The sequence below is a fragment of the Galeopterus variegatus genome, unplaced genomic scaffold (assembly GCF_000696425.1).
Source record: "Galeopterus variegatus unplaced genomic scaffold, G_variegatus-3.0.2 Scaffold413, whole genome shotgun sequence".
Classification (NCBI taxonomy): Eukaryota; Metazoa; Chordata; class Mammalia; order Dermoptera; family Cynocephalidae; genus Galeopterus; species Galeopterus variegatus.
The window spans coordinates 543,851-553,131 of record NW_007726524.1 but is presented as its reverse complement, the minus strand read 5'-3'; positions in this window follow the sequence as shown (position 1 = coordinate 553,131).

Sequence of the window (9,281 nt, the reverse complement as noted above, 5' to 3'; positions counted from 1 at the left end):
CCTAGACAGGAGAGGAGGGGGTGTAATAAAATGTGCTATATCTTGTTGGCTGTCTCCTGTCAGACAATCCCTTTCTTTTTTCTAATAGATGTCCCTTTTTGTTTGGAGTAAATTTGCACATGTCCCAGGCATGAATCATGATTCATGTCAGCCAGTTATGGCAGTCATTCCCTTGGCCAGCAATTGGTGTAGAGGTGAGCATGTGACCTCCCAATCATGGTTAATGAGCTGTTACGGGAAATCAGTTGAGGCTTTCTGGGTAAAATTCCCTCTGAAAGCAAGAGGGCCACACAAAAGGAAGGCACTCTTTGCTCCTGTCCTGCCTGTTTTGAGAAATTTGATGTGAGGATCTGATGCTTTGAGGTCCTGCAGCCATCTTGTGACCATGAGAAGAACGGCAAAAAAAAAAAAAAAAAAAAAGAGACAAGATATGTCGACCCAGTGCCCTGACATTGTTGAGTCACAGAATTCACAGAATTAGTTCCACTGCAGCCTGCCTTCAGACTTCTGTTTTTCAAGCCAGTCTTAGGTGTTCTGTGACTTGAAACCAAAAGCTGCCTAACATGTACATTTGTACGTTGGGTCCAACCATCCAGCATTTGAAGCCTGGTCTGCATTTCAAATGGAAGAGCATAGACCAAAGCCTCCTGGATTTGCTTCTGTTTCTGCTGAGATGGAGGCAGATTTCCTCATTCTAAGCCCAGGACTCCTTTCCTGGTGTACCTGTTATGTGTGTGTATGTGTGTGTGTGTGTGTGTCTGTGTGTGTCTGTGTCTGTGTGAGAGAGAGACAGAGATAGAGAAATCAGAAAAAAGAAAAGGTGGGCCGGCCCATGGCTCACTTGGGAGAGTGTGGTGCTGATAACACCAAGGCCATGGGTTCGGATCCTATATAGGGATGGCCGGTTTGCTCACTGGCTGAGCGTGGTGCTGACAACACCAAGCCAAGGGTTCAGATCCCCTTACCAGTCATCTTTAAAAAAAAAAAGAAAAGGTGATATTTTGGCTAAAACTCTCCACCAGAGAGAGAAAAATTGTTTCCTACTTTTTTCCTTACAACTCTAAGCACACAGCATACTCTTCTAAACCTGGCACAGCTGCTGAGAAACCTATTTTAAACCAGAGCCCTGGAGAGGTAGCCACTGGTATATCCTATTTTTCCAACACAATAGATTTGCATTATGGTATTCTGTGGCCTTACAATGAAAAATCTAACACTTTAGGGTTGATTAACTCTCAGAGTGCCTTGATGCGGATTACCCCACGGTTTTCTGGACTGTGCTCATTATTATCTTATATCCTCTCAACTGCAAATTCCCTCTTCAGTCCCTGCAAGGCTCATGGGTGTTTCCCTTTGTAGTGAGCACCGTGCTAAGTTTGGTCAGTAGAGGGCGCTGAGAAGTCATCGCAGGAGGAAGGGACATCTCATCCTGGTTCCAGTCGCTGCCTTTTTGCTTTTGTCCTGGCTGCCACAGTGTGGGTCAGTCAGGGATGGGGTGTGGGGACCGTCAGGTGGTTCTCTGTCCAGCCCTGCACCCAGAGCACACAGAGCCCTGGTGAGTTGGCCACCCTGCCCAGCCTGTTGACCACCTTCCTGGATGGAGCCCTCCCATTACAGATGTGCACACACCCAGGCCTTGCATTACCTCTTTGTGAATGGACTCCTGGCCCCCAGACCCCCTCTGTGCCCACCCACCAGCCTGCGCCCTGGAGCGCTGCTTCCTGCTTGCTGGTGGCTGTGGACCAGCTGCGGCTTGGGCATCTGGGACAACTTGTCCATTATCTCTCTGGCTGCAATCACACCTTCTCCTGTGAGGCCTGAGACCAGCCTTGGGGAGGTTTGCCCTTCCCTGGGCCATTTCGAGTTCTCATTTCATATTTTAGTTACTCTTGTATCATAGCTTAGCAATCCTTTATGTTCAGTTTCTCCTCATCCTGCTCTAGGGTGGTCAATTCTCTCACCATCTGCCCATTGCTCACCAGGTTTCTGTCTCCTGATTGGACCTATTGAGCTTTAGAGTTAAGGGACACATGGGATAAGACTCTGATGATAAAAGTTGTTAACACAGTCACCTGTTGTCTGTAAGTGGAAGTCCCTTAGGAGGAGGCAGAGGACACTGCAGCTGCACAGACTGAGTGGCAGCTGAGGGTGAGGGGAAGAGCTGAGGGCACAGGCATGAGGGTGAAGTGAGAGGGGCTGCCAATTTCTGCAAGAGCAAATGAAGGCACTGCCACCAGTGAGCCACGCGGAAGGCCGTTTCTCTAAGTGTGCTTTCGGCCACCAGCCTGGGAACTGCCAGTGCTGTTGGATAAAATGCTAAAAGTGCTGCAAACCTTCTAAATCAGCATCGCTGGGGTATTCCCTAAGAATCTTCCTTTTAAAACCCTCCTAAGGGGATACTTAAGCACATGAAAAGCATGTAATCCCTGCCTCAGGGAATGCCTCCCACCAAAGGCCCTTCCAAAGGATGAGGCAGCACCTGGAGAAGATTCTGAACTGTTCGCTCTGGGCCCCATGTGGGCCTGTGCCCTGGGATGTGATTTTACAAGTGGGGAGGGGGATTCCTATGCCCGGGATTAAAGACCCTGCTGTACACGTGATATAGGGACTGAGCAAGGAAGTATTTATTTGGGAATTAAAAATGAGGAGGAAAGGACCGTTTCTGGCTGGGCCAGCAGGAGCCTTGGAGCAGGCTTAGGTGTAGTATGTTTGCATGAGATTTAAGGATCAAACAGCCCTGAGTCAGCAGAATTCCTGGACTGAAGCAGGTTGGCAGATTGTCTGATGTGGGTGGCATTGGTGTGAGGAAGTGTGAACCCATCAAAACACGTACAGACAGTAAGACATGTGGAGAGCTGTAGGGAAACGATGTGCCACTGACATCTGTTGTGACACCTGGCTGTGATGGGGCACTGTCCTGAGCTGTCCTGGGACACTATGCAGGCACTGTCTTAGCTACTTGTAGTTGATGCTGCTAGTGCCGTGCCACCTCACCTTGAGGTCCCCCTACTTACCAAGGGCTGCTCCCTGTGTACACTTGAGGTCCCATCAGAGGCCTTTGATCTGCCTCCTGGGGCAGGTCTAGACTTGCCCAAGGGCAAGCTGCGTGCCAGGGGGTGAATGGCCCAAGTGCCCCCTCAACTAGCATTTACAAATTTTTGACAGATATTTATCTCAGGGATTCTGAGATGAGAAATTAGAATTCTCAGGAATTCTTGGGAATTCCTAAAATTATGAATTATTCTGTATTATAGTTGTATTTACAAAGGAAAAGTAGTATTTAGTATCTTAATAGTATTTTAACTTTATTTCCAAAGAATCATAGCCTGTAGTAAATATTCAAATGCTAGAAAATACTGGTGAATATTATGGGGTAGTATTTGTGTCATGTAACGTTCAATATCCTAGCAGGGTTAACAGCAGTACACAGAATCACATGTTGAAATGGCCAATTTAACAACATTTAATTGCTTCCTAAACTTGTTATTTCTTGAAACACCAACACCACTCCTCGGATTTGTATAGGTTTACTAAACATGTACACTTATTGATATTTACTGTATGTGCAAGAATGGTCTTAGCAGCAGACAGGACCAGGCACACACGTTGGCCCGTGGCCATGCGAGGGCAAGACTGACCAGGTAGATCGTGACCTTTCTTTGCTGCAAGCACCTGCCTATTCCTGGGCATGTTGACTTTGCCCTTCCATTATGCGGGTCAACCTTTCCTGCTCTTGTCTTTGACCTGACTCAGTGGCTTTGTTGCAACCAGTGATGTCTCTACGTTGATGGTTAAAATTTATAGTGTTTTTTTCCATTTTCCTGAATTTTCACGTGATTTTTCTTGGGATTCTGGATTTAGGCTATATGAACTTTCTGAGAAATCCTGGGAAGGAATTCCCGTGTGGAAACATTACCCTCAACCAATGAGGAACAGGGAGCTGGGATGATTCTTTGGTGTATTATGGACTTGCTGTCTCTTGGAATTAATTCCCCAGTGGGATTGAGTTTCAATTGCCAAGAGCAGAAATTGGCTCAATGGCATAGGCTTTAGTGGCTTCCTTCTCTTCCCCGTCTAATTCCAATACTCCTATGACTATGTGGGGGGGAGAGTTGGGGAGATGTTATGAGATGAATTCTCTCCCCCTCAAATTTATATGAAGTCCTAACCCTCAGGACCCCCAAATGTGACCGTGTTTGGAGAGAGGGTCTTTGCAGAGGTAATTAAGGTAAAATGAGGTCATTAAGGTAAGCCCTAATCCAATATGACTCTTGTCTACATAAGAAGTTTGGAAACAGAATCCTACAGTGGGAAGACCATATAGACACAGAAGATGATGGCCATCTACAAGCTAAAGAGAGAGGCCTCAGAAGAGACCAACCCAGCCAACACCTTGATCTTGGACTTCTAGCCTGCAGAACTGTGACATGGTAAATTTCTGTGTATAAACCATCCAGTCTATGGTATTTTGTTATGGCAGCCCTGGTGATGTAATACAGATTTATTTCCAAGTAAACTACTTGCCCTTCAATCTTTGTCTCATGGTGGGTTAAAGTAGAAACCAAGCCAAGAAGACAGGGTTTTCTTTCACCCTCACAACAGCTTTGAAGGGTAGTCTTTGTGATCTTCATTAAGAGGTTAGAAAAGTAAAGCCCAGAAAGACAAAGGTGAGGGAGACTTCATATTTGGCCTTGTCTAAATCCAAGCCCCATGCTCTTTTCCACACTGCCTTCGCTCCCCATAAAGCCTGTGGGTGGCCGCTTGGGCTGCCTCATTAATGGCACGTTCATTCCACTTGATGGCTAGGTTGTGGCTGCTACAATGGCAGGACATTAGCCAGGGGATAGCTCTTCTGTTGACTTAAGTGGAACAAGCAGGCTTTGGTTTTGCTCCCAGAGAAAGCACGCTGGGAATGGCAGGGCCCCAGCGTGTTTCTGGAGTGTGGTTTACGGGACACCACTTGAAGGTGGGAGGCAGAAGAGCGGAAAACGGTTTTGATTTCACCATTTATGCTTTGACTCATGGGGAGGTCAGAGTCCTTCAAAAGGGGAAATATATGGATTTGGAAAGCAGCAACATGCTGGGGGAATAAGGCTGGAGAAGAAGGGACTTGACCTCCCCAAATTGGAAAGGACTGTGGGTATGTTGAGATCCTGCAGAAGGAGCAGATGTGAACCCTGGAGGGTTTCCAGGAGAAAGGGGAGTGAGCACAGTCATGACTTGCTGGCTGGGACCAAGGTGAGTGTCTCTATGAGGAAAAGGCAGCTGGAAGTGCAGGCCTGTTGGGGGAGGAGGCTCTGAAGCCTGGCGTTCTAACGTTTCTGGGGCAGGAAGATTTATCCTGGGTAAGTGGCTCACGGTACTTGGAGACAGATGTGGCCCTCCTTCAGCAATGCGGCCAGCTCATCTGTTTTGCTTTCTCCATAAATATGTCTCTCTGAATGTTGACAGGGAGAGATTTGGAAATAAAACAAAAAAATGTTTTCTATGGGCATGAAAGGCTTAATTTATCACCAGCCTTTCAACCAAATGAAAATGATGTGTTTTTTTTAAAGACTGTTTGCTGAACAAATGTTTTAAAAATGCAATAGATTATTGCAATTATTGTACCCACTTTTTAAAAACTTACCAATGGATAGACAGGTGTTCTGAAAATGTTTTCAGACATTTCTTTCTAGGAAGGTGGAATCTAAGATGAAGTTGCCTGGGTCGCGTTTCAGGTACAGCTAGGCTGTTTAAAAAAAGGCAGGGACTTTCTGAGTGGCTTGGCTGCTGCTCTTTGGTGCTGTGCCTGAGATTGGCTTCTAAGTGGGCTCTAAGAGGTTGCTGTAAACTCCTCACTGTTGTATTGACCATAGGAATGATGCTGGTGTTCTTGTCCACTTTACAACGTCTATACTCTATCAGGACCCAGAGAAGAAACACCTCGCAGACCTCAGCATCAAGAAAAATGGTCATACTCTTGAGAGTGTAGGATATTTTTGTCTTGTGGATTCTGTGAGTCTTGGAAATAACCACATTATCTCTTGTCTTTGTGAATCTTAGAATCAAGGCTGTGGCTCATGTTTAATACATGTGCAGCACCTTTGGGGTAAGTTTTGTGTGCTACATGTGATTATGTTTTATTTCTCTTTCTTCATCTCCCTGTGGCTCTGATCTGCTTCTTTACGTATTTTCATCTTGTGGTATGGGATTTTGTAAGCTTCATTGAGTTCTTTAGACTAAAACACTGTAGTGGATGCTGTTGTGTGTTGCCTGAATCTCCCTTCAAAATCAAGATCAAGGTCCCGGTTATGGAGGTGCTGCATGCTGACAACTCACAGCATGTCCCTCTCTAGAACTTATCCTGTCCTTGTCAAAAGGGAGCTGTCTCACTCAAGGCAGGCCACATCCCCTCCATGGAGGCAGTTTACATCGCACAAACGCCTGGCACCTTGCTTTAGTGTAGGACGACTCAGCTTCAGAGACACCCCAGCCTTAGAACTCCCTGTATGATCCTCTAAGGACCCTCCCCAAAGCCTCTGTACCTGACTTTTCAGTTCAAAGTCTGTTTCCTGCAGAATCTGACCGACAGCAATTGGTGCCAGCAGTGGGGCAAGGAAACAATTCTAAAACGGGTTTTTGGAACTGGATCTCCACTTGCCAGCTGGTTGTGAAACACCATCGTTGGAGGTAGGTAGAGTCCTGATTGTCCCAGGCATGGAGCAATGTTGTATTGTTAAAATTTGCAAAGATGGGGGATTGGGCTGGGATGCCAGAAGAAGGAAATGCACTTGTGTGTACAATATTAAAGGCATTAAAGTGGATAAGGCATTAAAAAGTTTGATAAAACTTTGGAATTTAGTAAACACAAGGACAAAGGAATTGGACGGCTATTGATGGGGCTATCAATGTGCTAGAGAAAGACAGTGGAAGGCTGCATGTGATTAATCACCAATTTAAGGCTAAGTGTGAAAGTAAGACAGCCTCCTTGATAGCTTTTAAAGAGACTTATTTTTTCTGGCCAGAGGGCAGAAAAAGCCAAGGATTAGACCTGGGACTTAATTATAAGAGTAGGAGAGCCAGTGAGAATTCTCACCCCTGACAGGTCTGGTATGCAAAGGTCAAGGTCCCAATTAGGTTAGGGGTGGGACTTTAAGACATGGGAATGGGGACATCTGGGTTGATGCACTCAGAAATCCTAAATTTCCAGATTCCTCTAAACCTTCTGGGCCTGCAGAATGAGCCCACTCTTCCCTGTTAAAGTCAAGCACTCCTCCCTTACTTCAAGATGGTGCAGAGGTCTCTGTCTTGCAAGATAAAATGTCCCCTCACTCAACTGCCCCCAAGATCTACCTTCATCTCCTGTTCTGCTCTACAGACCAATAACTAATATTCAGTTACAACCTAAGCTGTCTGGCTAATAGCTGTGCCTACAAAGTGAGGAGCTGCCTACCACAGCTAATAGCTGTGCCTACCATGGAGGAGCTGCAGGACCTAGTCAAGTTGAATCAGCAGACTCAGGACAGCATGTATGAGACTGGACCTTCAGATGCTGGATTGAGGCATGGGGGGCAGGGGTGGTAGAGGAGAGGTGATGACACATAAAATTGGATAAGAAATAGTTTATTGACAGGGGAGCACTTTCCCATGATACAGGATTAGCACTCGGGCTAGGAACCTGGGAGATGGTGCTGACACACAGTTCTTAGAAGCTTGGAGAAAGCAAAAGCACATACTAAGTGAAGTAGGAATCCTAGAATGGCCACGTCAAGTGATGACAGAGGGATCAGAAGGCTCAGAGAAGTAGGCACCATTGAGTGGATATGCTATGTATATGTATATAATACCTTGGCCAGAAAGCCCATCTGACTATGTTCCAGAGGAGGACCTCCTACCTACCAAAGCACTAAGGAGTGTCCTGGTGCAAGGGCAGCAGCAGTTCTGGGAAGCTCAACAGTGAGTTTTTTCTATAGGCCATGGCTGATGGTAGGTACTGTTCCAGAAATGAGCTTCCTAACAGCAGTGGGCCAGGTGGGGTGCTTAACCATCAGAACAAAGTGCCCCCAACTTTCCTAATGGCAGTAAGGTCAGGTGGCAGTCACGGATGGCTGAATAGGCAGAGAGCCAAGGAGGTGCTTAACAGAACATGACGTCCTGTAAGACAAGATAGAAGGACAAGCTACAAAGGCCTTGCTCAATCTGTACAATAGAAGAAAGTAATATATGGATTACCAGGAGGCTGAGGGCAGCTGCCCCAATAAAAACTCAGGATACCTTGCCCGTTTTCCAGACTTGAGCCAGTTGTCTGACTGGAACCTTAGCAACTGCAGGAAGGGCTCGGTGCCAGGATGAAGGATCTGGTAACAGCCCAGCAGGTACAGGGGGTGATGATTCCCGTGGAGCTCCCCAAAGAGGTCTACAGCCATTACTCATGAACCAGACACCAAGGAAAGGGAAATGCCCAGACCTCCCAGGGGCTGTTGGACATGGGATCTAACGTACATTGACATCGAGATCCTGAAGTGTCATCAAGACCTCATGTGCGAGTGGGGGCCAGGTAATAAATGTGCTCTGATCTAACCTGGCTCTCAGTGGGTCCACTGGACCCCTGGGTCCTCTAGGTGGTTATTTCCCCAGTCCCTGAATATATCATTGGAATGGACATACCTGGTAGTGGGAGGAACCCCATAGTGGTTCTTTGGAATGTGGAGTAAGAGCTATCATATGGGAAACAAATGAAAACCTTTCAAACACCACCCTCTTGTCAAAATTGTAAGTCAAAAACACCACCCGCATTTCAGGTGGGGTGGCAGAAATTAGGGCTATCCAGGGGTGGTGGTCTTCTACCTTATACCCATGTAATTCTGTGGATTATCACGACTCAGTCACGAACAGTGGCCCCCGTTACCCCTGCTGTGCTAGGTATGGTATCTTTGCTAAAGCAGATTAGCATGACATCAAGTACACAGTATGAGGCCATTGATCTGGTGAATGGATTCCTTTCCATTCCTTTGAGGAAGGAGGACCAGAAGCAGCCCAGGACAACAGTCTTGCCTCAGAGCTGTGTTAACTTTCCCACCCTCTGTCATGATGTATTCTGGAAGGACATGAACCACGGAGCATCACTTTGGTCCACAATACCAACAGCATCATGCAAATTGGACGGGATGAGCAAGAAGATGCATTGAAGGGCTGGAAAGATACATGAACTCCAGAGTGTAGGAGCAGACCTATACAAACTCAGGGGTCTGTCACATCAGTCAAGTTTGTAGGGGTCCAGTGGTCATAGGCATATTGTG